The sequence below is a fragment of the Dermacentor andersoni genome, chromosome 1, assembly GCF_023375885.2.
Source record: "Dermacentor andersoni chromosome 1, qqDerAnde1_hic_scaffold, whole genome shotgun sequence".
NCBI lineage: Eukaryota > Metazoa > Arthropoda > Arachnida > Ixodida > Ixodidae > Dermacentor > Dermacentor andersoni.
This window is the reverse complement of record NC_092814.1, coordinates 99958119-99982374: the sequence shown is the minus strand read 5'-3', so window position 1 is coordinate 99982374 and position 24256 is coordinate 99958119. Positions and strand designations below refer to the sequence as shown.

General features: G+C 48.2%; 1 protein-coding gene across 5 annotated transcripts in view; it reads left to right on the top strand.

Moving 5' to 3' along the window:
* Positions 1-24256, top strand: part of LOC129380547 (uncharacterized) — a 210454-nt gene that overhangs the window by 155903 nt on the left and 30295 nt on the right. Inside the window, exon 3 of one of the 5 annotated variants that reach the window (XR_008608670.2) lies at positions 12102-12688. The exons of the other annotated variants lie outside the window; for them this stretch is intronic. The gene's annotated coding sequence lies outside the window, so the exon portion shown is untranslated. Of the gene's footprint in view, positions 1-12101; positions 12689-24256 lie in introns of those variants that run through there. 5 annotated transcript variants of the gene reach the window in all.

The following is a 24256-nucleotide window of genomic DNA, read 5'->3' as shown; positions in this document are numbered from 1 at the left end:
GCCGACAAGCTCCGGTCATTTCAGTGGGAGAGTCTGGACCATCTACCATACAGTCCGGACCTCGTACCTGGTGATTTCCACGTTTTCGGTCCGCGGAAGAAGTTCCTGGCAGGACAGCGATTCACGTGCAATGATGAAGCCAAGACAGCAGTCTGATGGTGGTTCCACAGTCAGCCGGACGAATTTTACCACAGGGGAATCTCAAATTTAGTGCTGCGATGTGATAAATGTCTGAACCGGTGTGGGAAATATGCGGAAAAATAGTGTAAGGTACGTAGAACAGCACGTTATATTTGTAATTACCTGTATGTACCTCATTTTGACTAATAAATAATAGGGCAAATACTTTCTTATTCGCCCTTATATATATGTTGCCTTTAGGACACATCTTATGAGGAAGCCCATGACATATTAGCTCACATTGCAGACAGCATAAGTGATAAAAAAACACGCTTCCGTTCCCAACGCAGCGTTTACAGGAGCACGAAATTTCAGCGGCCTGGCTACACTCGCAAGATTGTTCAATGGAAAGGCAGATTAAGTTCACTTATCTTATCGAAACAGCAATACAAAGTCTGCGCTGTGCTTCAAATTCCATAGTTGTCTTGTGGCTCTCTCGGCGTATCCCCCTACAAGTTGTCTCAACTGATTCTCACGTCGACACTTGTCCCGTAGTATGGTGTAACACTTCTTCGTACATAGAAGCTCTTTTGTAAGCACAGTTTTACCTTTGCACTCTGCCTTCTTTTTTCAACAAATTTATGGAACAGAGCTTTCTGCATGTGTGCATAATATGCAGATTCCGAACAGGAAGGAACATTGAAACATCCAACTTGATCAAGTGCATGGCGATCCGAAAGATGCGCAACGCAACTGTAGTAAGGGATTTTAGAGAACCGCTGCTCCCTGTATTATATATAGTGTGCATGCGTGCACGTGCGCGCGTATGTGTTTCTGTCTGTGTGTGTAGGGGGGAGGTAGGCGTGTGTGGGCGTGTGTGTGTGTCTAAAACATACAAACAAACAAATTAACCGCGGCAGTGTCAGAACTCGCCCATACTCTTCAGCTGCGAACCATGAACCAAATTCAGAAATATTTTTTCTCCGAAGAGCTTTGGCGGCCGCCTTCGCTAGTATTATGAACTAATTCGACGATTTACTCTCACATACGCTAATGAATAGCTCTGGCGTAAGAACTTTTGTCAATAAGAACCCGGGTGTTCTGACCACTGCACTATATATATACGGCAGTTTGATTGAAGTGACAGAACAATTGGAGCACGTTATGCAGCTTGACGTGTGTGCGGCGTAATTATTATAGTTATTTTTTATCTTTGAAATACCACCTGTAAACCAAATAAGCACCGCTGTAATATACTGCTGATAACGATGAGGTACAATGGTGTTCGTGGCGGTTACTACCTTTTCTAGGTAGTAAATGTTACTAACCCTATGATTATTAACTGTAGTTGCTAATATTTAACGTTGTAAAGTGAAAATTTGGACAAATGGTTACTACCGTAAAGGTACTAGCTAAAAGGACCTTTTTTCACTAAGATTGAATGTGGGGCAAACTTTCTAAATTACATAAAACGTGGGAAGTGCTTTTTGCAATGACATTTATGAGATGAAACGCGGGTGCCCCTCGGCTATCGCCAGTACATCTCGCTCGCCTTGAAAACCAACGAGTGTCGCAGTTTTATATAATTTTGCTTTTATTTGTCCTTATACCAGCGCGACGCAGGGCAATGGGATGACCCAGGAATTAATAAACTTTTTTTTTTTCGAATCGAAAACCGCAAACTTCCAGTCATACAGGATATATTCGCGTCCACACGAAAATGCACGTGCTCTCTTTCTTCTGCGTGGAAAGAGCCAGTGTATAGATAACCTGACGAGAGGCTATGGTGATGAAGCCCCGAGTTAGTCATGGTTTGCGGTGTCACGCTGTCCACCCCTGTCCCGCCGTCGCTGGCGGCGCAAGCAGCAGCAGCAGCGGCGGCTCTGCGAGACGACCATGCATATGCGATCGAGTCGCCCGAAGAAGAGCGAAGACGAGAAAAGCGGCGGCCGGCGCGCGCGCATATTACAGCCCCGTGCGCGCCCAGTGTATATACCGCCCCGTGTAAACGACGGGGGAAGTCAAGGGGGCCCGCTTCCCTTTCCTGGAAATCAAATCTTCCGAACCGAATCCAACATGCGGGCGCCGCTTGGATTTGCATATTCACCCTTTGAAGGAACACGAGCCGGCGGCAGCGCGCGGCGCGCTGACAAGCCCGGCGCGCGCCGGCATCTCCTCCCTGGACATGTCCCGCCAGAAATTGCTTGCCGACTGTCAGCGCGCGCTGAGTCAAGCCGGCCGCCGCAGATGTCAGCGTGCGCGACGGGCCCCGCTCGGCGTGCAAGCGGATCACGGCGTCGTTAATACTGCTTGCAAATGAGCGCCGCGCTGCAGATGTGCGAGCTGCTTCGTTGCCCCGCGCGCGCGCCGCGAAATTTGACGACGCTTGTCCCATTCGTGTGCGCGCCCCGCGGAGGAGACGCGCCCCCCAAAAGAAGCGCACTCGCGGTCCGCGCAATCCGCGCCGCGGCTGCAAGCCCAACACCCGGCCTACGAGATTCGCTGTCTATTTTGCATTGAAGCACGAGGGGCCAGCATCACAGATGAGCCTCTCGCGAGTAGAGCAGAAAGGGGCCGATGGCAGCCGCAGCAGGAAACTTTCAGCCCTCGAAGTTGGCGGCCGTCGACGTACAAGACGTTCCTCATTATGCGAAAAATAGTGAATTGGTCCACAGCTGGAATCCCGAAATGCATGCCAACGCTTCGCTCTATATAGCGATCGACACGGAGGACATGTGGTCGTGGACCGGTCCTAATGCGAAATATATATATTGCATATTTCCGTTCTTTCGGGGGCATTTACTTTGCCTTGTATGTGCGCAAACGCTTATATTTACTGGTCGACATTAATCTCGCCCAGGTTTTTTTACTGAAATGTATATTCAAGAAAAAGAAGGCTAGGCTTGATAAAAATGAAGTGAGCAGAAAGCTCATTTGTATTATATAGGAGTCATGCACGAGCTTTCACCTGGGCAATAACAAGTGCGACCGACTTACTACTGCTAATCAATACTGTGCCAGCGCTAATTTGTTAATTCACTGTGGGAACTTTTCTTTTTACCCTGAATTCAGCCGCAACATCGATGCTGCTGCTTCGTTGTCTTCCGACGACGCTAATCAACGCTAAGGATAATCAAGGTGTGGCTGTCGAGTCTCCGACGTTGCCTTCCTCCCAGAAAATCTCTCGCCGGAGCGGCGCAACATGGCACTCGAGAGGAAGCAGAAAGAGAGAGAGAGAGAGACATGAGAGAAACTGGCGAATGTGGCAAAGGCAGACAACCAAGGCTGGTGTGCAACACAGCATTGTTGTCCAGCTTTGCATTTATTACACGGTCATGAGGGTACAAATAGACAGTAAAACGGGACGGAGCGCCGGAGGTGCCCTTACCACGTTCTCACATCGGCCGACGGCAGCGTGGGCGTGTGGCGGTGCACGCCGGAGCGCGCGCTCCCCAAGAGTTCCCGACGCGAGTGCGCCGGCTGCAGCGCAGCCGGAGTCCGCCTCAACCGGCCCGCGCTCCTAGTTGCGTCTTTCTTTGTTTGATGTCTTGCCCTCCTCGCCCATCGGCGCGTCGAATTCTTGGAGGGAAAGAGACGGCGAGGAGAAGTCGGGGGCGGAACCGCGCCGCACCGCCATTGGGCCAAGACGGTTGCGGGGCGGGGCCGCCGCTTCTCTCCTCTGATCTCGTTTGCGTCAACCCCCCCTTCCCCCCCCCCCCCCCCCGCCGCCACTGCTCCCGCCACCTCCGTGGCGGCGCGGGGCGCCCTCGCCATCTGCTTCTTGCCGGTGATTGACAAAAATTCCCTTTTCATGCAACGTCTCCGGGTTGTGCTTTCTTTCTTTTCCAATCTGGCGAGCATCCTCGCCGCCGCCGGGCGAGGAGGGAAGCCCAAGTTTTCGCCGAACGCTGGTTGGCCACGTTGTGGAACACTTCGTTTTGGGGATCGGTTGGTTTCCAAGTCGAGGAGAAGGATGAGGAAGAAGAGGACGCGGGAGGGATGCGACCAAGACGGGGAGGAAAAGAAGGAAACATGGCGCCTCGCAAAAAACCGGAGACGCAAGCGCGAAGAGGCGACGACGACCGTTGAAACGAATTATGATGATGCCCGACAACGCAGGGCACCCTCATTGCGATCTGCAGGGCGACAGATGTTTGGTGTTTGCTCGACGCTCAGCCGGGACCAACTCGGAGAAGGGGCGGAAGGTCGTTGACCAGGCACGCTCCCGGTCCAAACGCTAATGGTTCGGCCGCGGGTTCCAGCGCCGGTAGGGGCATGACATGGATGTGCGCGTGCACCGATCGGATCGGGACGAGCCCAGCGACGTTGTGATGCCTCCAGAGTAGGTTATCACCGATGTAGATAGAGTCACATATTCCAAGGGAATAACGCTTCGAGAACAAGGCTTCTTAAACACACCTGCATGCATGGCAAGAATTTCTCTTTGCTTGAGCGGCTTTCTTTTAGCTTCGTTGGTCGGCGCCATGTTGAGAGTACAGCAGAAAGGGAAAGAACAGCAAGGTACTGGTATACTACAGTTACCGCTATAGTGACCGACGACGATGCCTTATGCGCGCTGCAATGTGTTCCTTCAGGCAGCGTGGATGATGTTCGCTGTGAAGCACTCATGTGGAACTAAAATGGCCAAACACCTACAAGCGGTGATCATGGGCCACAGCGGCTCTTGATGTAGTTACGTTGTGCCACGTAACCGCGAGCTTGATAAATGCTCTCCACGAATAGCCAATGATGGGCTCCATCATTATCACGTTGTTGAAAATGGGCAAAGAGAACATTGCGTATAATAATAATAATAATAATATTAATAATAATAATAATAATAATAATCTAAGTTGTAACGCTCGACATCCGAGGCCGACTGACTTTTCATTTTAATCACTTAATTCCGTTGAAACATCATTAGAACATCAGTTTCCTTGGATTTTGTTTTCACAACCATAAACCGCAACACGAGCATGCGCTGAGTATGAACTGATTTAGCGTATGGAGAAATCAAGTCTGCGAGGTGCTCAAATATTCAGCGGCTTGCATGAACCAACTGAGGTGCTCAGAGTGGTTGGAAACTTGCATTATGCGTAACTTATTCGTTAATCGTCTGCCACGCCTAATCCGATTCGAATTATTCTGACGTGTGGGTCTAACTCAAAATAATCAAAATGTCAACGGATGGCAGCTACACAATTTACCGCAATTGTCGTCATCTCCGCTGTCTTGTACCGCAGTGTCGACAAAGTATATAGCTTTACGTTATGTAACCGAGACACATATTGGCCATTTCAGTCAAAATCCGAATAATAATGAAGCGTGCGAACGACTTCGCATATGTAGCGGCATTATGAGCTTTATCAAATAAGAGGTTCTAATATCTAGTACGCTTTAAATCAGTGATGTACGCGTGCTCTCACGTGGCAAGAAGCTTCAAGGCATCAAGCTTCTGCGCCGGCTTTTGTCTATTTTCGTCTACGCTATAACGCGGCCTTATCATTAAATCACCGCTCCTAGAAGGCGTTACTTCTTCAGCGAGAAGCACTCATATTGGTACTCAGCTAACAGCTCAACAAAGTAAAAATCTGGAAAAGTGAAAGGGTTTTTCTTTGTCTTCTTTTTTTCTCTCTTTTTTTTTTTTTTTTTTAAGGAGGCGAGTGAACCGAAGAACAGAGAAGTGGGTGGCGCATATGGAGTACAAAAGAATGCTGCGAGGAATCACATTTGGCGCATTAAGATTTGTTCTAATTTGCTGCTGCCGCCTTAAAGCTTTCAATTTTCGTTCAATAAACAATCGCGCTGCAAATCCTATTATGTAACTCCCGGAGGACTATGTTCTTTCTCCGGGCTTCGCTCCTTCTGAGGCGCGATAATTTGCCGAGTGGAGATCCTCTTCTACGATTCAGGGGCCGCGGCAGTCGCGCCGCAATCCATTCTTTCTTTCTTTCTTTCTTTCTTTCTTTCTTTCTTTCTCTTTCATTTCCACGGCGAGGAGTGCTATCCCTGATGCCGAGCGGCAGTATCTGCGGCGCTCTCTCGCCGGCCATGCTCGGCCGTGGGCAGACAATGGCGAGACAATCTGTTGGAATAAATTCCGCTAATGAACACCGCCAAGGATTTATTCGGGCGCAGACAGCCGCGGCCGGACCGCGAGCTCCGCGCTGACTGAGAAACGCTGCGGCCGAATCGAGCTCGAGGAGTGCGAGAGCGTGTACTCCGTGCCAGTGTGTGCGTGCGTGCAGGAAGGTGGCGGGGAGGCGGTCGTACCGAACGTATTACAAAGAGAAAGCGAGCACGTATATTCGTGCGGCCAGTCGAGCAAGAAAGAGAAAGCCCCGATAAAAGGCGAGAGCGGCTGCTATGCGGAGACCGGGCCACCGTCGCCGTCCATGCATGGAGCGGCGCAGCGTGGCACACGAGGCTTTAATTAAAGAATTGAGTTAATACACCACCGCGGACCAGCAGGGAGGTGGGGGGAGGACGTCGCGCCCCTTGCGAAAGGCAGGTGTGAAAAAGCCCGCGAATCTCTTCGATACGGACCCCCTCCCCCTTATTCATTCCGAGAGCTCGCCAGTGCTGCTGCTGTTGCTGCTGCTTCTTCCACTGCTGCTGGAGACGTAGCGCGCTCGTTTTGCTTTCTGGACCGCTCGTCTTCTGCCCCGGTCGGCGCGAATCGCGCGGGTTTTACTTCGCGTCCACTTTATGCTCCTGACGGGCACACTCGACGGTGTAGGCGAGGTGGCTGCCTTTGTGCAATGGGATTCTCATGCGGACCCGTTCTTGCTCTCGATCCCTCTGCGTGCGCATGCAGCATTGCATAGGAGCCCGGTGCGCGGTTTCACGGCGCAGTGAATAACGCGGTAGAACGAACGTGTGCGTATGCGTGAATTTGACGAAACTGGGGAGGACTGGGATTGCGCGACCGAGTCGAGTGGGCCTGATGCATCAATGGAAGTATCATGTGTTTCATGCTGGTGGATACCCGCCGTGGTTGCTTAGTGGCTATGGTGTCAGGCTGCTAAGCACGAGGTCGCGCAATCGAATCCCGGCCACTGCGGCCGCTTTTCGATGGGGGCGTAGTGCGAAAACACCAGGGGACTTAGATTTAGGTGCACGTTAAAGATCCCCAGGTGGTCCAAAGTCCTACGGCGGGCTTCATTATTAAAAATTTGTTTTGGCACGTAAAACGCCATAATTTTTTTTTATGCTGGTAGACATGCAATTCTGTCAGACATTGTTGCTTCCTCCTTTCAGCACTGGCAGTGAACAGCAGTGCACGGTGAACGGCATTAAACAGCAGTTCAACCACAGATTTCAAAATCCCACGACCACTGCCTGAAGATGGCGTTGTCTGTACCGAAAGCAACAATAACGGTGCCCTATACTTGCATGGCTCGAGAATGAGTTTGGTAATGTCACCGCGCTGATGTGGCGAGTCCTCATGTATGTATGTATGTATGTATGTATGTATGTATGTATGTATGTATGTATGTATGTATGTATGTATGTATGTATGTATGTATGTATGTGTGTGTGTGTGTGTGTGTGTGTGTGTGTGTGTGTATGTATGTATGTATGTATGTATGTATGTATGTATGTATGTATGTATGTATGTATGTATGTATGTATGTATGTATGTATGTATGTATGTATGTGTGTGTATGATGGTCACCTAACGTCATTTGGGCAGTTACATCGTCATTGATGTTTAGCAGCATGACATGTGCGAGCTTTACGCCTTTCTGTCCCACAGTTTCTTCTATGGCTACGTTTACTTATAGCTATTCACACAGAGGAGTGCATATATTGTAGACGCTGGCTGATAAGTCGTGATTAAGCTGTACAGAAAAAATTTGATGCGATCGATGCAACGTGGAGTGCAGTGGTCACGGATAGCATTCAACGAATGAATAAATTCATAAATAAAACTGGAACTTCAAGCTTGCCACAAACCATGCAGCCTTCGAACGTTATACCTATAGCGTATGCATATGTTTTAGTAAGCACGGAACTCTCTTCCTGCAAACAAGCGTGGCTTTCTTTTCTGAAGCACTTCGCGTTGTCCCCTTTGGCGTTATAGGCATAGCGAGACCGAGCGTGCTGCGGCAAGGCATTCCAGCCATCGCCCGGCACAAGCTGTTGGTGACATTATTTGGGCGGCCGCAGTCCGTTCTCGCGCCGGAGCGCGAGATAATTTCGCGCCCCTGAGCGGGCGACGTGCGCGATGATCGCGCTGCGGAGGCGGTGGCGGAACGACGGCTGCCGGCATCGACCTGCAGCAGCAGCCATCGATTCTGGCCGCGGATCCCTCTTTGTTTCGGCGCCCAGTTGAAGCGGGGGCCAGCGGCGTTAAACTACGCGCGCCCCCGGGCCGATCGCTTTTCGAGGGCGCTTTAGAGGAATAAAATTAAACTCTCCCCGGCTCATTTCACGGCAGCTTTCCTCCGATACGCGCAAACATACATCTTGACATTGGGCCGCGTTCGCAATCGACTCCCGGAAATCCCTCTTATGTCTCTCCCTCTCGCGCCTTGGCGCGCTCATGTAAAACAGCTCGGCGACTCATGAATAAGCGGAGCTGCCGGCGCCGCCATTACCGCGCGCGCCGTCGGCTCCGGTTGCGCCAGATTCCGCGCGCCAACTCATTTATCAAAAGGGGTAGAAAGGGCCGCCCCTGTAAAAACATTAAAGTCCCGGGGCCCCGGGAAATAGGGAGCCCGCTGGATTAAGGTGCGCCGCGGACCAACTCTTTGGGCCGATAGCGCTGCAGTTTCCGGTGCCAGGCGGCGCCTCGCAGCACCGAATCCCGCCGGGGCGCGCTTACACGCCATTGGACAAACACGCGCGGCGGCCGGAAAGCGTAAAATGCAAAGCAGACCGGACGGGAAACACGCGGCCCGCGCGTAAAAGTCGCCGCTGGCGGCCACCTTTTGTTTCGAGCCGGGGAGCCATGAAGACCGGCCATATGTTACCCGCGATCGCCGATTCCGGCCCAGTTGGCAAGCGGCCCGCTTTATGCAAGCGTCGCCGGATTTTGCGTCTTAGACTCGGACACGGAGACATCGTACGAGGTGTGTCGGGCATTCCGTATAAATAAAGTAGCGCTGGGGGAGGAAAAGAGTCCGTTTCCCTTCGCGAGCGCTGTTTTAGGGAGTAATATATTCAAGTGGTCGACCGGCTGCAGCTCCCTTCTTCCTGACGTGACAGGAATGGCGTGGATGAACCCCTCGCCCTGGAGGACCTGTATAAATAAGGAGATGTCTTGTTTCGGCCTCCAGGCTTTATAGATGCTCCGAGGCCGGGGATTAGAGGAGAACTTTCCCAATAGCGTGCGCCCTCTCTATTTGCTTGCACGCGGGCTTTGAAACTGCCACCTATACAAAGGAGCAAGCGCTCTTTTATACGCCTCGCGACGCAGCGTCTCTCACTCTCCATCGCTGGCGTCACGCTCCTTGCACTGCAGTGCCTCACTTTCAAGTCGTTCTCCCTCTCTCTCAAATGCCCTTTCCGTTCATATGTACGATACACACCGCCCCATGAAAGCGAAAGCCCGCTCATCATTGTTCCCTTGAATCGACACAGACAATGCAACACGGTGCGACTAAGCGTAACCAGCGGGGCAGCATTATTTCTAAATTTGCGTGGAACTTGAGTACACTGAATGAAGTACAGTGTAGAAGTCTATGCAGAGTGACGGTCGGGAAATAGCTGCTGTTCTTCAGGGAGGAAACGAATAAAAACGCAGAGCTTAAGGAAACCAAACGTGAGAAGGGGAAAAAAGAAAGATGGGGATCCCACCCACTACGGGAATTGATGTAAGCGCAGCTTTCTTTACTGTTTGCTTTGACTGACGATAATTAGCGGTGATGGTGACGGCGACTGTGTAATTTATTCAGTGTTTAGTCTAATACGAGATTGGTGAGCTGGTGTTCAACGTTACTTTGCGTGTACCACTGCTGTTTGTCTGCATAGTACACAGAATAAACAGGGAGACGTGTTTGCTTGAGGCGTTGTTTAGCATTGTTCATAATCTCTGATAGGGTTGAGCATTATTATTGCCTCACATGAAACATGACATCGTGGAAGAAGTGTTAAACTGCAATTAAATTATGGAGCCTTACGTGCCAAAACCACGATCGGATTATAGGGCACGCCATAGTGGCGGACTCCGGATTAATTTTAACACCCTGTCGTTCTTTAATGTGCACCTAAATCTAAGGGCACTAGCGTTTTTGTATTTCGCTCCCGTCGAAATGTAGCTACCATGGTCGTCATTGAACCCGCTACCTCGAGCAATGATAGCCGTCAAGCTACCACCGCGGGCACAAAATTTGAGTGCCACTGCAGGCGCTGAACGCACCAATATACTATTTCCATGTAACTGGTTAGCGATGAAAAGTAACTGAATAACAGTGAGCGTTACGGAGTCAAAAAGTAAGCGATCAATTACAAAACAAAAAAATATAATTGATTACAAGTGATTGATTACATATAAATGTTCACGTGCAAGTCTGCTTTTGTTGAGGTGTTTCGGACGATGTCCAAGCAAAAGGTTTGGAATTCCCAATAACAATGAATGTTGTTGGAACAGCATACACTTACTTCTAGAAACATGTAAAACAATATCAAAGAAAAAAATAGTGCGAGGGTGATTAAAAAAGAAATTCGTTTATATCATTTTGCTTTAACTTTCCTCCCGTTTTTTTCTTGTAGATATTCATACTTCATTATTTTTTATTTTTTTTGAATGAGATGCAATCTTTATTTATCATTGGGCGTAGTATTTTTCGTCCTTTACATTTCGAAGGCTACATGTAGGCTATGGCAAGCCGTGTCTGAAATTGAGATTCGCAGGGTGCAATCTCAAATTAATGACCTTACAGAGCTTTATTTTCAGAAACTGGCATAAAAGCGTGCAAGACTGAATCATCGCAGTCTCCCACATCGTCTACCGCGTATAATAGATGGAGAACGAATACGCCATTCAGATAACAAGGGTGTGCGTGTGAGGCAGGTTGTCTGTCACAAACGGAATCCTTTGCATTGCACGAAGCAGTATATGTACAGCACCGGCGTACAGGAAACAAACTCATTAACTTTTGCAGCAGCAGCAGAAGAGCAACAAGAACAACAAAGAGGGTGTAGAGGGGGTATACATATGTCTCTTGATTATTTTTTTAATTATAAAAGATGAATGAAGAGATACTTCGCTCCAACAATTAGTGTTTATTGTTGTTGCGCTCAGCTCCTTGCTCAGTGTGACAAGCAATAAGGTTATCCAACTCCGTTCTTTTTTTCTGTTTGCCTTTTTATCTTTCTTTTTTCGAAGGCGTCTCGAATCTAGTCTCTTCTTGTGGATAGAATTAAAAAGACGGAAATCGGTAGCCTTTAACATGCAGGCAGTCACACCTTCGGAGCAAGGGAAGCCGAGCGCCTAGTTCGATCCTTAACCACTCCGAATGTTGAGCACAAATAATAAAATGACAAGTTCTATTCGAAAAAGAGGGAGGGGGGTGCTACCGATTTAGTGATAAGCACAAAGTAAAACGTTCTTGGTTAGTTTTTGACCTTAATACAGGCCAAATGAGTAAATCGGCGTATTATTGAAGATAATGGAACAGTAAAAACAATTAGGCATTGCTCATTAATAGTATAGCAATAGCTTCTGTATAAGAGTGCAATCATGAATAACTATAATCACTCGACGCCAGACTCGATGACATCTATGAACGTCGCTATTCCTTGTCCAAATTTTTGGAGCTGTTGAGAAGTCCTGTAAGATGACTCTGAGGTACTGTTTTCATGGCATCTGGGTGATGGGCAAGTTTACAAACACATTGCTGCAGTTTTTGAAAGATGCGCAGTTGAAGAGATTTTATTTAGCTCTATTTTTAAATTGTTTATGCCTTGCGGCAAATCTTCCGGAATAAAAACAACAACTATCTTTTTCGTTTTTTTCTTTTTCTGTGTTTCAGTCGCTCGCACTATTCCGCCTCTTCAGCTGGGTCATGACGACTTCTGCTGCCTCGCTGAAGATAAAACCACTCTGCGCTGATTTCGTCATACGTGCGAAAGAATGAAGCCGGTTGAGAAGCTCTGGGGCGGAAAAACAAAAACAAAAAGAAGAACAAAATCTGAGGACACCTAATCACTTATGAGTTGTGAATGCGAAAGCATTAATGTCCAATTGAACGCCGCTGAGTGGTCCTTCGAGTTTTGCGCTGGGAGTAATGTACCACAGAGGTACGTGCTGACTGAGCCAGCACGTACGCAACAGCCTGTGGTGCCAACGCCACATGCCACTTACGGCCTGCGCGACGAGAGACCGAGGAAGCAGCAGCGGCCACCAAGGCCGGCAGGCGCGGGCAGCAGCTAAGCCCAGTGGGGGTCAGATACGGACCGCGCCCCTGCTTCCTAGAGCGAAAGCAAGGGTGACGTGGCGTTGCGGCGATGACCTCTCCCCTCACGAAACAGCTGGCGCGCTATCGATACAGCAGGTGCTCTGTTTCGCCCGCTTTGCTCCGTCGAAACGCGCTGGTGACATGGCATCGCAGCCAATGAGAACTCCGTTAAGGCGCTCTCATGATGTGGCGTCGCAGCCAACGTCCCGGGACTTACGGTGCTTTTTGGCTGCTACAGAATACTGACGACGACTTTTTTTTCTCGATCGGCCATTCGACCCTTTCGCATAAAAAAAGATAAGGTTGAAGAATTCCAGGTAATAACGCATTATAGGGCGGCCGGGTATCGCGGGCACACGTATGTCGTGTTGAGATAGATGTTGTATGTAACTTGATACACTGCTTTGCCAAGTGCCATCATTTTTTTTTCAAAAGCTTGCTACAGCGACAGCTGCATTTTAAAGTGATTCAGCTGCAAAATCGCCTTTCACGTTGACAGTGGCAAAACATAACGCACCAGAAGGAAGAGTAGTCAGAACATAACACAGTGATGCCAGATCTTTACGCACTTCTGCTTTATAAAAGCCATTTATCAGATGCTTTAGGAAGAAGGCAGCGGGCAGTCGCGCTTCAATGACTGTCGCTGCATATCTCTTTCGAAGCGCTTTACATGGTCCGTTAGTTGCATCCAACATGTTAGCAATGCCAAAATGAGAGGGAAGGTGCTAGTGAGAAACTGTAGCTTGTACGAAAAAGGAGTTCATGGCCTCCTTAACGTTTTGTTGGAAAGGTAATCTTGCCGCGTTTCCTGAAACCTGGCAGTGAACACCAGTTCCTATGCAGACACCAAAAGAAAACTCGTACGAGAAAACTTGCCGGACAAACCCCTTACATGTGATTTGCCTTGCGAATCAAAAGCCACTGCTTCGGTTAGTCGCAAATTGTGATAGTAACTTCAAGGTGAGGCGATATTCGCTGTGTATTTGTCGTGGTACTGTTTATTGCATGGCTGAAGCGTAACCCTAAAACTTGGGGTCATAGTGGAGATCAGCATGGATGTCTAATCGCCTGCAATAAGCTTCCACCAATCGCTAGATCACCGGGCTAAACAAAGTGCGCCAACTATTCTACACACAACTCTACTCACTTGGGCCAGACATTTCACGCTTTCGCTAGTCTTTACTTTCCTGATCGTTCATGCACTGAGCCCTGATGCATAGGGAGGAGGAGGGGGGAAAGAGAAAAGCAGGAGGCAGGGCGGTTAACCAGAATAACGTCCGGTTGGCTACCCTACACCGGAGGAATGGGAAAGGGGAAAACATAGAAAGCCTAGAAAGTCAAAACGGTGCGGCAGTCGATCCCACGCAGCTTTATTACGCGGTGCGCGTTTATACATGCAATAACGCGTGATTAGGACGGACAAACAGGACCTCTCTGGAAGGGCCTTTTCATTGCCACAGTTTTATTTATGTCGTGCTACTGATGAAGACTCTGACTATGCTAGAACGGGCAAAGTCACTGAGAGAACCGATCCTTTAAGAAACCTTTTTCCGCATTTTCCGAAAAAAAATAAAACGTGAAAGCTATCGAGTGGTTACAAACCGTACAAAAATAACTAGGAACGGAGAGTCATTCTCATGGGTTTAGGCGTTAGCCTAAATCGGTGAGAAATGCTGCACAACCTCAAAAGGGGCTCGCGCATCCCGAGGGCCAAGACAGAAAACAGAAAAGCGTTTGGATAGAAATCTTGCTCGCTGCCTGTCTAAATGATGCAGCACGCATAAAAATCGATGAACCTGCGGGTTGTCGGGTTGCTTTGGGCTGTTGTGACTCCACCGCTATTACAGAAGGATAAAATACCTGTGACGAGGGGGACAGCGAATCTGAGCTGCTGGAGAACGGAAATATTATATTCTTAAAACTTTTTTTTACAAGAAAGCCTCAATAAAAACTAAAAGCAATATAAACAAAAAAAAAACATATATGCAGAAGACGAAGCAGCAGAATAAGGGTAGAACGAATGTGGCGGGGCGCCTTCAAGTCCTTACAGTGAAGCTCCTCCCGCCGGGAAGATGTTGGAGAGCTCACCGCGCCATTTGTACGACTCAACGAACAGCCGTTGCCGCGAAGGCACCACATAACACGGCGCGACCGCGGAAGCGCATCAGGCAGGTGTTCGTCCCTGTTTTCCCGCAAGCTTCGCCGTTGGTCCAGCGTGCAGTTCCGTGCGCATGCGCGCATGCTGCAGGGTGGTATGCCCGCTCCATTTAGCAATGCGGATCCGGCCGCGCTTTTGATTTACAACTTCGAGGCACCGGGAGACCGCATCCCCTCTCCACTCTTATTCTTTCGTTGTACATTTCTCCCCCTTTCTGTTGAAGTTCGGGGAGCGGACAATCGTGTTCCATATATATATATATATATATATATATAGGCTCTGCGTGAATGTACGTGTACATAACGTTCTTCTTTTGTCTTCTTTTTTTATGTCCGCATCGTCTTTTCTCTTAGTCCGCTTGTAGACGTGAAGAGAGGCTTATTTTGTGGATCGGAGGGAATAATGAAGGAAATAAAGAGCCAGAGAAGAGCACAAGACACTGGGGAGTAAAAGAGCAGCGCCAGGTCGTCGTTTTTCACTCCGAGGTCGCTGCCAATGACACGACCACAAAGACCTTCCGTGCAGAACCGTGCGCAGTGCGGCGCTCCCCAGGTCTCTCCGGGCGTCTGAATTCGGCGCTGGTATTCGGTGATCAGTACAGGGTCGTCTATTTTCTGGCTCGGACCATGTGCTTGTTTCTTGTCTTTTATTGTTCCTTTTTTCTGCGCCCGCTTCTGCGTCTCGCGCAGACCGCATAGGAGAAAGAGTTCGTTCGCAACAAAGAAACAACGATGAGGGTGGTGGTGATTTCATCAACAGCTTTATATGACTCGACCAATAGTGGTGAGCCATGAAACACGTTGGCGCTGACGTACCATGCACGGTGAATGTGGCGCCTGCGCTTGTACCTTTGCTCTCCGGGGCAGCGTTCCTGCTGAGTCAGGGACTGAGCACGTGTTGCCCTCGTGAGACGCACGCAATGGCACGTATATACGCTCTGTGATACAGCACGGAAATAAATCGAGTGGAATCACGATGACTGCGATGATCATAATGTTGATGATGATTCTGGAAGTGGTGTGGGTGGTGGTTGTGGTATCAACTTTGCACTAATTAGGGTTCTTGTTGGTGCTTACCAGAGACTAAAATTTTTGCCATTAGCCAACTACTCGGAATACCGAGATGAAAGTTCGTAAAACTAAAATGCACGATCTAAGAAAGAATCTAGGAAACATTTTTAAGGCTGTTGTTGTATTGAGGGTTCCCTTTGAGATCTCCAAGATGTCATTGGCGCCTTTGAAGCGCCATTTAAAGCAGGAAATAAAGTTTGCAATTGTTGCGGCAAGCAAGTGTACCAACATTTGTGCATAGAACTGCATCCGGCAGACGCTCTATACTTATAATTAACTGCGTAGAGTACCTTCCTAAGTTCAAGACTATCTATATAAGAGCGTTTCATATGCGGTCGTGCGTTCAACACTGCCACCGCTAGCGAAGCAGCTTTGACACAGGGCGGCGCCTGGAGGTGCTGATGGAGAAGGCTGGAACGTTGGCGTGTATGTTTCACGGGAACCATAAACGCCTTGTCGATGGGAAAACGCTGGGAGAACTTAAAGTGAAGTGCCGCAGGCGCCGCGACCTCTTCGTCCCGGACTATGCTGCGCTGGAGTGTGGACTGTGATTCCGAAAGGTCGCAAAAGCATGCCGGTTCTTCTTTTTCGTTTTGTTTTATACCGGCTTTCACCGATATGGAAACAATTTTCCTGGCAGTTTACAGATTCTCAGGGGACACTTTATTAGAGACATCCTCTTGGAAACATGGCAGCAGTGGGCTTCTCTTAACACATCAAAAATATTCAAGAAGCGGATGCCAATAATAGTCAAGTGGGGTTGCTCAGGCTACCCAATATGTTATTTCTTTGAACTGGAAGCGACGACATGACTAAAAAATATCTGACCTAAAACATAAGAATTACATTTTGTTCGCTTTTGACTGTTCAACAGCAGCACGTAAAGTTGCGGTATAAAAAGAGAAGAAAAAAAATCACGAGATGTGCGACGTTGTCACTAACGATGATCAGGCTCAAATTAACCCACTCCTTTAGCGCTGCTCCTCGGACTTGTAAAGCGGGCGCCGGGTCGTTATAGGAGCAGCCGCTTCTGACAGCGCCGTCATTAAAGGAAATTCGATTTTCACTGTCCCGTTTCGGGTTCCGACAGCCGAGGCCTCGCGCATCTCGCGGCGACGGAACCCGACATTCGCTCCAGCTCTCCTCGGGGGACGCCCTTCCCCCCGCTGCGCTCGGCGCTGGTACAGCGATGAAGGCGCGGCGTTACATTGCTTCTAAAGTTACGCGAGGGGGTGCCGGGGACTGAAAGACCGTCTCGGGGGCGCGGGTGTCATAAGGGCCGCCGTACACCGAGCGGAAAGAGAAAAGGAACAGCTTGTCCTAATGCGCGGGTGCGGGTCGCACTAGGTATAGTACGTAGAGAACATTCGCCACCCCCCCCTTCTTCTTTTGTTCATTCATTGATTCTTTCTTGCTTTCTTTCTTTCTTTCTTCCTTCTTATTTTTTAATTTCAGATGAAGAAGTAACGGTGCGCGCATTTTCTTCAGTAAACGTCGGAAACGTGAGCTGAAAATTGATGTAGAGAAAGAAAACCATACAGCTGGAAAGAAACATTGCGAGTTTTGTTTATGTCACTGCAAGGCTCATATGTTGCCCGTGGAATCAGTAGGGCTCCCTCTTCTTTAAATGTATATAAGTAGTGAATACAGCAGCGCGGGATAGCTCTACAGAACTACGTTGTGTCAAACGAGAAAAACGTTATATCTATATACCACGACAGAGGCGTAGCGTTCCCATTTTTCCAGGGAAGGGGGGGGGGGGGGGGGGAGCTGAACTAACTGCTGCATTGAGGGAGGCACACAAAATAAATCAGTCATTATTGTGATCAAAATTTGGAAGCTTATTTGCGCATGGTTCATTCCTTTGTACCAAAATAATCTCCTTGTTTAACATTCAACAACAACATATAACCACCAAAGAAAAGAGCCAACAGACACATTTGGTGCTTGCTTCGCCCTTAATTATGCACCAAAGCTTGTTACTTACTTTCTAAAGCACTTCATCCGCAAGAACACCAAAAGGAAAAGTACTATCCATTGCAAAGTCCAAGACAAACGCACTGGCACATCGAAGTTGACTTTTCTTCTTTTATTTTTTTTTCTTTATACAAGTACCTGCAGCGCCACAAGAGCGTTACTGTAAGGGGAACATTTGTAGCTAAAAGCAAAGCATAAGCAATTCAAGTGATATAAGCCACTGATGGGCGGTTTTGGTTTTGGATTCACCGTTCTTTCGAATTTTTAATCGAAAGGTGCAGTCGGTGATGATCCAGAGCAGAAAAAGAATGTAAGAGGGCTCTGAAGCTTTTTAAACAGGTTTTTGCAAAGCTCACAAAGACTTCTCGAAGCTGAAACATGCTGATGGGTGTATGTTGTTTGTTTAATAATAATAATAATAATAATAATAATAATAATAATAATAATAATAATAATAATAATAATAATAATAATAATAATAATAATAATAATAATAATGCTTACTTCCATCTTGAAACGCCACAAAGACAGAGGAGCTGCGAAAAGCTGTCTTAAACAGTTTGACAACGCTGCGGTCCCCATTATCTAGGCAGCAGGGGAAAAAGAAATCTTTAATAATGACATACCCAGGAACCTCCGCGAATCCTGTTGGGGTGATAAGATTACAGCAGTATACTACACACGGCCAGGCTGGAGCCAGTAATTGGGGCTGCTTAAGGTTTGCCGCCCGGGGAGTGTGCGTGTATGTGTGAAAGGGTGGGGAGGGGACACCCCTGATCCTCCCATAATTGACGCTCATGTACCCCATAGTATGAAGTATGTTCATACCGAACATGCTATCGAAAAAAAAAAAAAGAAAACGATAAATGGGCAGTGGGTGCAGTCAGTAAATTTCAACGCCTTCATTTTTAGGAACCTTACGCACTAGCATGCGCCTGCATACATAAAGGATTGTCTTCCTTAATATTCGGGTTCTCGTATAGTCAAGCGCAGGACGATTTGTCAATATAGAATCAGCCATATGGATGATACATCATAGGGATCAGTCATCGGCACATGGAATATGTTGATCAGTAGTGATTATTTGTGTGCTTATAGTACTACACAGGCTTTCTTATGGTTGGTCCACAAACATGAAGAGTTTACTGTAGCCTGGTGCATCCGCTTCGGCCATTCCTACACTTTGTAACCACATGGGTAGGAGGACAAATTATCACACGATTTTCTCGTTTTACGCCTTTCTGTCTTCCGACTGTCGCCATTGAGGTTCTTTTCAAGGGCAGAGAGAGAGAGAGAGAAACTTCGTTAAAACATCTTGACCTGCGTTATACGTACTAAAATTGCCTTTTATTAAATTATGGGGCTTTACGTGCCAAAACCACTTTCTGATTATGAGGCACGCCGTAGTGGGGGACTCCGGGAATTTAGACCACCTGGGGTTCTTTAACGTGCACCTAAATCTAAGTACACGGGTGTTTTCGCATTTCGCCCCCATCGAAATGCGGCCGCCGTGGCCGGGATTTGATCCCGCGACCTCGTGCTCAGCAGCCCAACACCATAGCCACTGAGCAACCGCGGCGGGTAATTGCGTTTTATACTTTTTGTAAGCGCCACAAAGGAAAAGAAAAGGAACATGTATCTAGAACAGCGAACGAATATCGAACAAAAAGTGAACAGTCCGGCAAACTATGCTAGGCAATTTTCAATCATTTCTCTTGCACCAAGGTTGCCTGAAAGGAGGAGAAGAAAGGGGAAAGAAAAATGATGGAGTTGACGAATCTTATAATGCCCGTAGTAATAATGCAAAACAGGTGGACCTCCATTAGTATGCGCACTCTCTGATAGTTCGTTGTCTGATACCATTTATATAGGCTTATGCGGTGCAGAAAGAAAAACCGCTACAAGGACAGCAACTTGCGCTGCACTTGTCGGCTCCTCTGAATGGCAAATATTACTCGGCAATTTTCAACGAACTTCCGCATCAAGTTCCACAGAAAACAATTCGACACTCGGAAGCAAGTTTACTGCTCAACAGTATATTGTACAGCTTTCCCTTTCCTTGCCCCACGAAAGAAATGCGTGTACGCAGACAAGGGAGACGACAAAGGGCCGCGTTCTTCAGTTCCTCCTCCCAAGCCTTCGCCGGCAGCCGGGGAAATAAACAACGACCAGGCTTCGGACAATCTAGCGGCCGGCAGCTTTGCGTGGCGTGTAAAGCCTCTTCGGGAGCAGAAGCAGCATCAGCTTCGAGGGCACCACGACCACTGTCCCTTTGATCATTACACGACTGCACCGATGTCCCACAAATATCCGGACAATATCGCCCCCCCCCCCCCCCCCCCACTTTCCCGCACCGCGTCGTCCTCAATCTTACGTCTTTCGGCACGCTCGTCCTCTCGGCCAAATATCTGCCAAAACTGCTGTCTGCTCAGCGATGACGCTTATCTCGCGGGAAAGTGCGTCTGCTAGCGCGCAGAAAACGCCCAGAAGTGTGCGCAGCCGCGGCGCGAATGAAGGCAAAAAAAGAAAGAAAGCGAAGGGAGAAATCCGGACGAGCAGGGGTAAGAGGGCGCCGCTATCCCTCTAATCCCAACACATAGCGCGGCTCGTCGTCTTCGCTCTCGGCGCAGTACATTATTATAGACTATATTGCACAAGTTATAAGGTTGACGTGTCACCCATTAGGTGATGAGGGCGCCGGTGTCGTCGAGGACGGCTTTAATACTCGGACGTGCGAACGCCCGGCAGCCCGCTCGCTCCTCTTCCTTTCCCGCGGTCGGCGCGCCCTCCCGCGGCGGTTAGCGGGGGAGGCGAGTTGACGTAATAGCATTGTTCCCGTTTTGCTGTGCGTTTTTGTGGCCCCCCCCGAGTGCCGGGGATTGGGCGCAGCCCGGCGCAATGTCGCGCATGCCTTGGCGATGATCGTCCGCCCACGGTCCGGGAGTGGCATCGGCCCTCCAGGAAGGAAGCCCACTTCCGGGGATTCTTGCGTCGCCCCGGCGAAATCGGGGGAAAGCGGGGGGGGGGGGGGGGGGCGGACGCGTGCGCCGGCAGCGTCCATATCGCTGTGCTTTAAAAAATAATCATCGGCTGCCCAGAGCGTCGCTAACGGCCTCTGCGGTTGGGAGGGGGGGGGGGGCGGAAGGCGCTTTTCTCCATGGCAGCCCAGCAGCGCGTGTGTGTACACCATATACGCGACGACCGGAAGAGCAAATCCGTCGCTACTGAGGGACACCCAAGTGCATGCGCACCCACGTGCGCTGATGCTTCTGCGCTTCGACGCGCTGGTGAGTCGGCAGCTTTATATGGACGATTGCTTGGCGTCTGTGTCAACTGCATCCGGTTAAGGGAAAACTTATAAATAAAGGAGGGGGAAAAAAAACTCGCAAGCTTTCGAGGCATGCATCCCATGCTGGGAACAGTCTGACGCCATGAGAAAGTACCGTGAACATCAAAAGCGTTTATAACCGAGAAGAAACATTTAACGAATGCCGACTTTCAACGTTATAGGTACCGGGACTAGCTGTGGCAGCATTATTTCAGATATGGAGTCGTGCGCCCTCTCTGGTCGTGCACTTATGCTGCTGACCATGTGAACTTGTCGACAAGAGGAAAGTCTAGCTTGACGATGTCGGCAGAGCCAAATGAAAAAAAAAAAAAGTAAGTCAGCGCTTAGTCTGTCGTCCTCAATTCGTCCCGTCCAAGAGCCGTTTCTACCCGTCCTAAGCAACAGCAAATTGCACTAAGTGTGAAGAAAAGAGAGAGACAGAGCTGTTATGACGGACCTGTGAGGATCGAGAAGCATTCAAACGGGCTTCCCCACGTCAACATAATTGCGCTCTTCTCTGAATCGACGCCACCTCGTTCTCCACGAGCTGACACAAAAGGATAGAAGCAGAAACCGAACGTCACGATGACGTCACGCTTTTACTCGAGCTGACACAAAAGGATAGAAGAAGAAACCGGAGGTCAAGACGACGACACCCCTTTTCCCCGAGCTGACACAAGGATTGGCAAAGGGGAAAGACAGGCTCCGGAAAAAGACGGCGACGATGACAGGACCGCCAGAGGTTATTTAAGGCCGTGCTGGCCCACGTGTTAAGACCCGCTAAAGACTCAGATGAGAATCACATGCATATACCAATGAAATGAATACAACTGTTTCTATTTTTTTTTTCATCTTCACTATGTCGAGCTTCGTCGTCGTTTCCTGATTCCTGCGGTGAAGACGCACCTCATCCTGTCGAGATTATATCAGAGCCGACCACGAATTGCTGGTTGCTCAAGGTAACAAAGTTGCGTGTAAACAATAAATGTTAGTAGACAATAAAATATTCTAACAGCATTGGACGATTCATTTGTCTCCAAATAATAATCGTCATCTATATTAACGCTCGCAGCTCTCTAGGTTATTGTCAGGAACGCTATATGACGTTGTTACGAGCCTCAGTATGAAGCCAACAGATAATGAAGCCCAGGAAAGCATCAGGGTCAGAGTACAAAAAAAAAAAAAAAATCATGTCACGAAATCGGACATCCGTGCTCCCCTTTCTGTCACTTTGGATCCCGTCACACGTGCCCTGCGCAACCAGGTGGCTTCGTCGAGAGAAAGTTTTGCTACTGCATCGTAAAAGGACCAGATCTGTATCTAATCCTGCATGCATAGTTATTTAAGACGGGACGTACCGATTCTCCGTCCCGTATGTCATTCGAAGAGGCAGGAGACATCGAACACTTTCTATGGTCGTGCCCAAGAAAACGTGGTGAAAGGAACGCTTTTATTGAGAATCTACAGAAGAATGGCTTTCCACATACGTACCTGCAATGCCTTGTGTTTCCGGAAGGATCCGCTATAGCTCGCAAGGAAGCTTCACGCCATCTTCTTACATGTTTAAGAGACGTGCGCTCATCCGTTTGACAGATGGAAAGTACCCAGTGGCACTGCAAGAGAGGTTCAAGCGGAGCATTTGGCGGCATCAATCATCAGGCTAAACCCGCCTGCAGGTACAACACGCCACCACCACCACCGTCACCACAAAGCATACAGAAAATTATTTGTTGTCTTCATTGAAACGTAGAATATATGAAGTAAAAGGAAACTAAACTGGACCAAAAAGCAATATGCCGCCAATGGGAGGCGAACCTACAACCTCCGCATTACCCGTGCGATTCTCTACCACTGAGTTATGGCGATAGCTGCTGCTATGTCCACATTTTTGAGTATATTTATGTATATGAACAGGAAATGACGCTGGGAGTGTTAGCCAGCGCCACTCATGGTCATGGCGGCGGATGTGGCAGGTCCTTTTTGCTGCTAGCGTCACGTAGTACGTGAACTTTTTACAAGCAAGCAGCTGACCAGTAAATCCTCGTATCCTACCTGAAGGCGTCATACCTGCCGGAGTCGAGACCCTCGCTATGCAATGAATGAGAAGAAGGGGAGGAACATTTTTTATGTCGCAACTATATCAAGCCAAAAGATAATGAAGCCAAGGAAAGCGTAGCTGCAACTATTTGTTTTGATTGAAATCTAGAAATGGTAAGGTAAACGGAAATGAAACTGGACGAAAAAAAACACCGTACCACTGGTGGAAGACGAAGCCACAATCTCCGCACTACGCATCTGCTTCTAAAGGCTCACGTACCATGTGACGCCAGCGGTCAACATGATCTGCCGCATCCGCCGCCCATGAGTGGCGCCAGCTAACACTCCCAGGGTCAGATCTTCTACATAAACATATATACTAGCGGTGGGCGAACATTTGAAGTTACCAATAAGAATCGAATATCACACACTAACTATTTGTATTCGCATTCGGTAATTTGGAATATCGAAACTATACAAATATTTCGCAACAAGCGACTGTTAAACTTGGGTTACTGTTCAACGCTTGCTAAACATGGTGTCGTTAATTATCAGAAATTAAAGAAGAAACATTTCTGAAGTAATTCGGAAACAAAATAGGTAATGCGAGCTTTGTTTTCAGTTTCACGGAGGGAACCTACATGACAACCTGGGATTCTTGCTTGTAGTCTGTAATCTAGTGTTCCTTGCAGTCCAGTTATGTAGCAGTTTTATTTTTTACACTGCAACTAGTAATATTTTTCTTGGAATGGGTCCTTTTAGATGTGCCTACGGAACGCAACTTCTTCAGCAGCTTTTTCTTTTCTTTTTTTCCGCAAATTCTGATATTTTTTTCAACAACATTTATTTAGTGTATTTGGAAAGCTAGTCATACGACAGCCATTAATTCTTGGAAATATTGTTTGCTATCAGGCTTTGAAGATGTTCAAAGACTATTGATGCAGTTTTTTTATTGACGATTAGTGATGTGTTTAAAACTGATCTTAATTTTCCTTAGTGATTGGGTGGCTTTTTGTTTTTCTTTTCTCTTCTTAGTACAAACGCGGTACCTAACTATATCGAAATAAATATTCCAGATATAAATATATGTGTCTGCATTTCACTATTAGATATTCGATGGACACTGTTCATATTAGATTCGAATTCGAAAAATTTATAT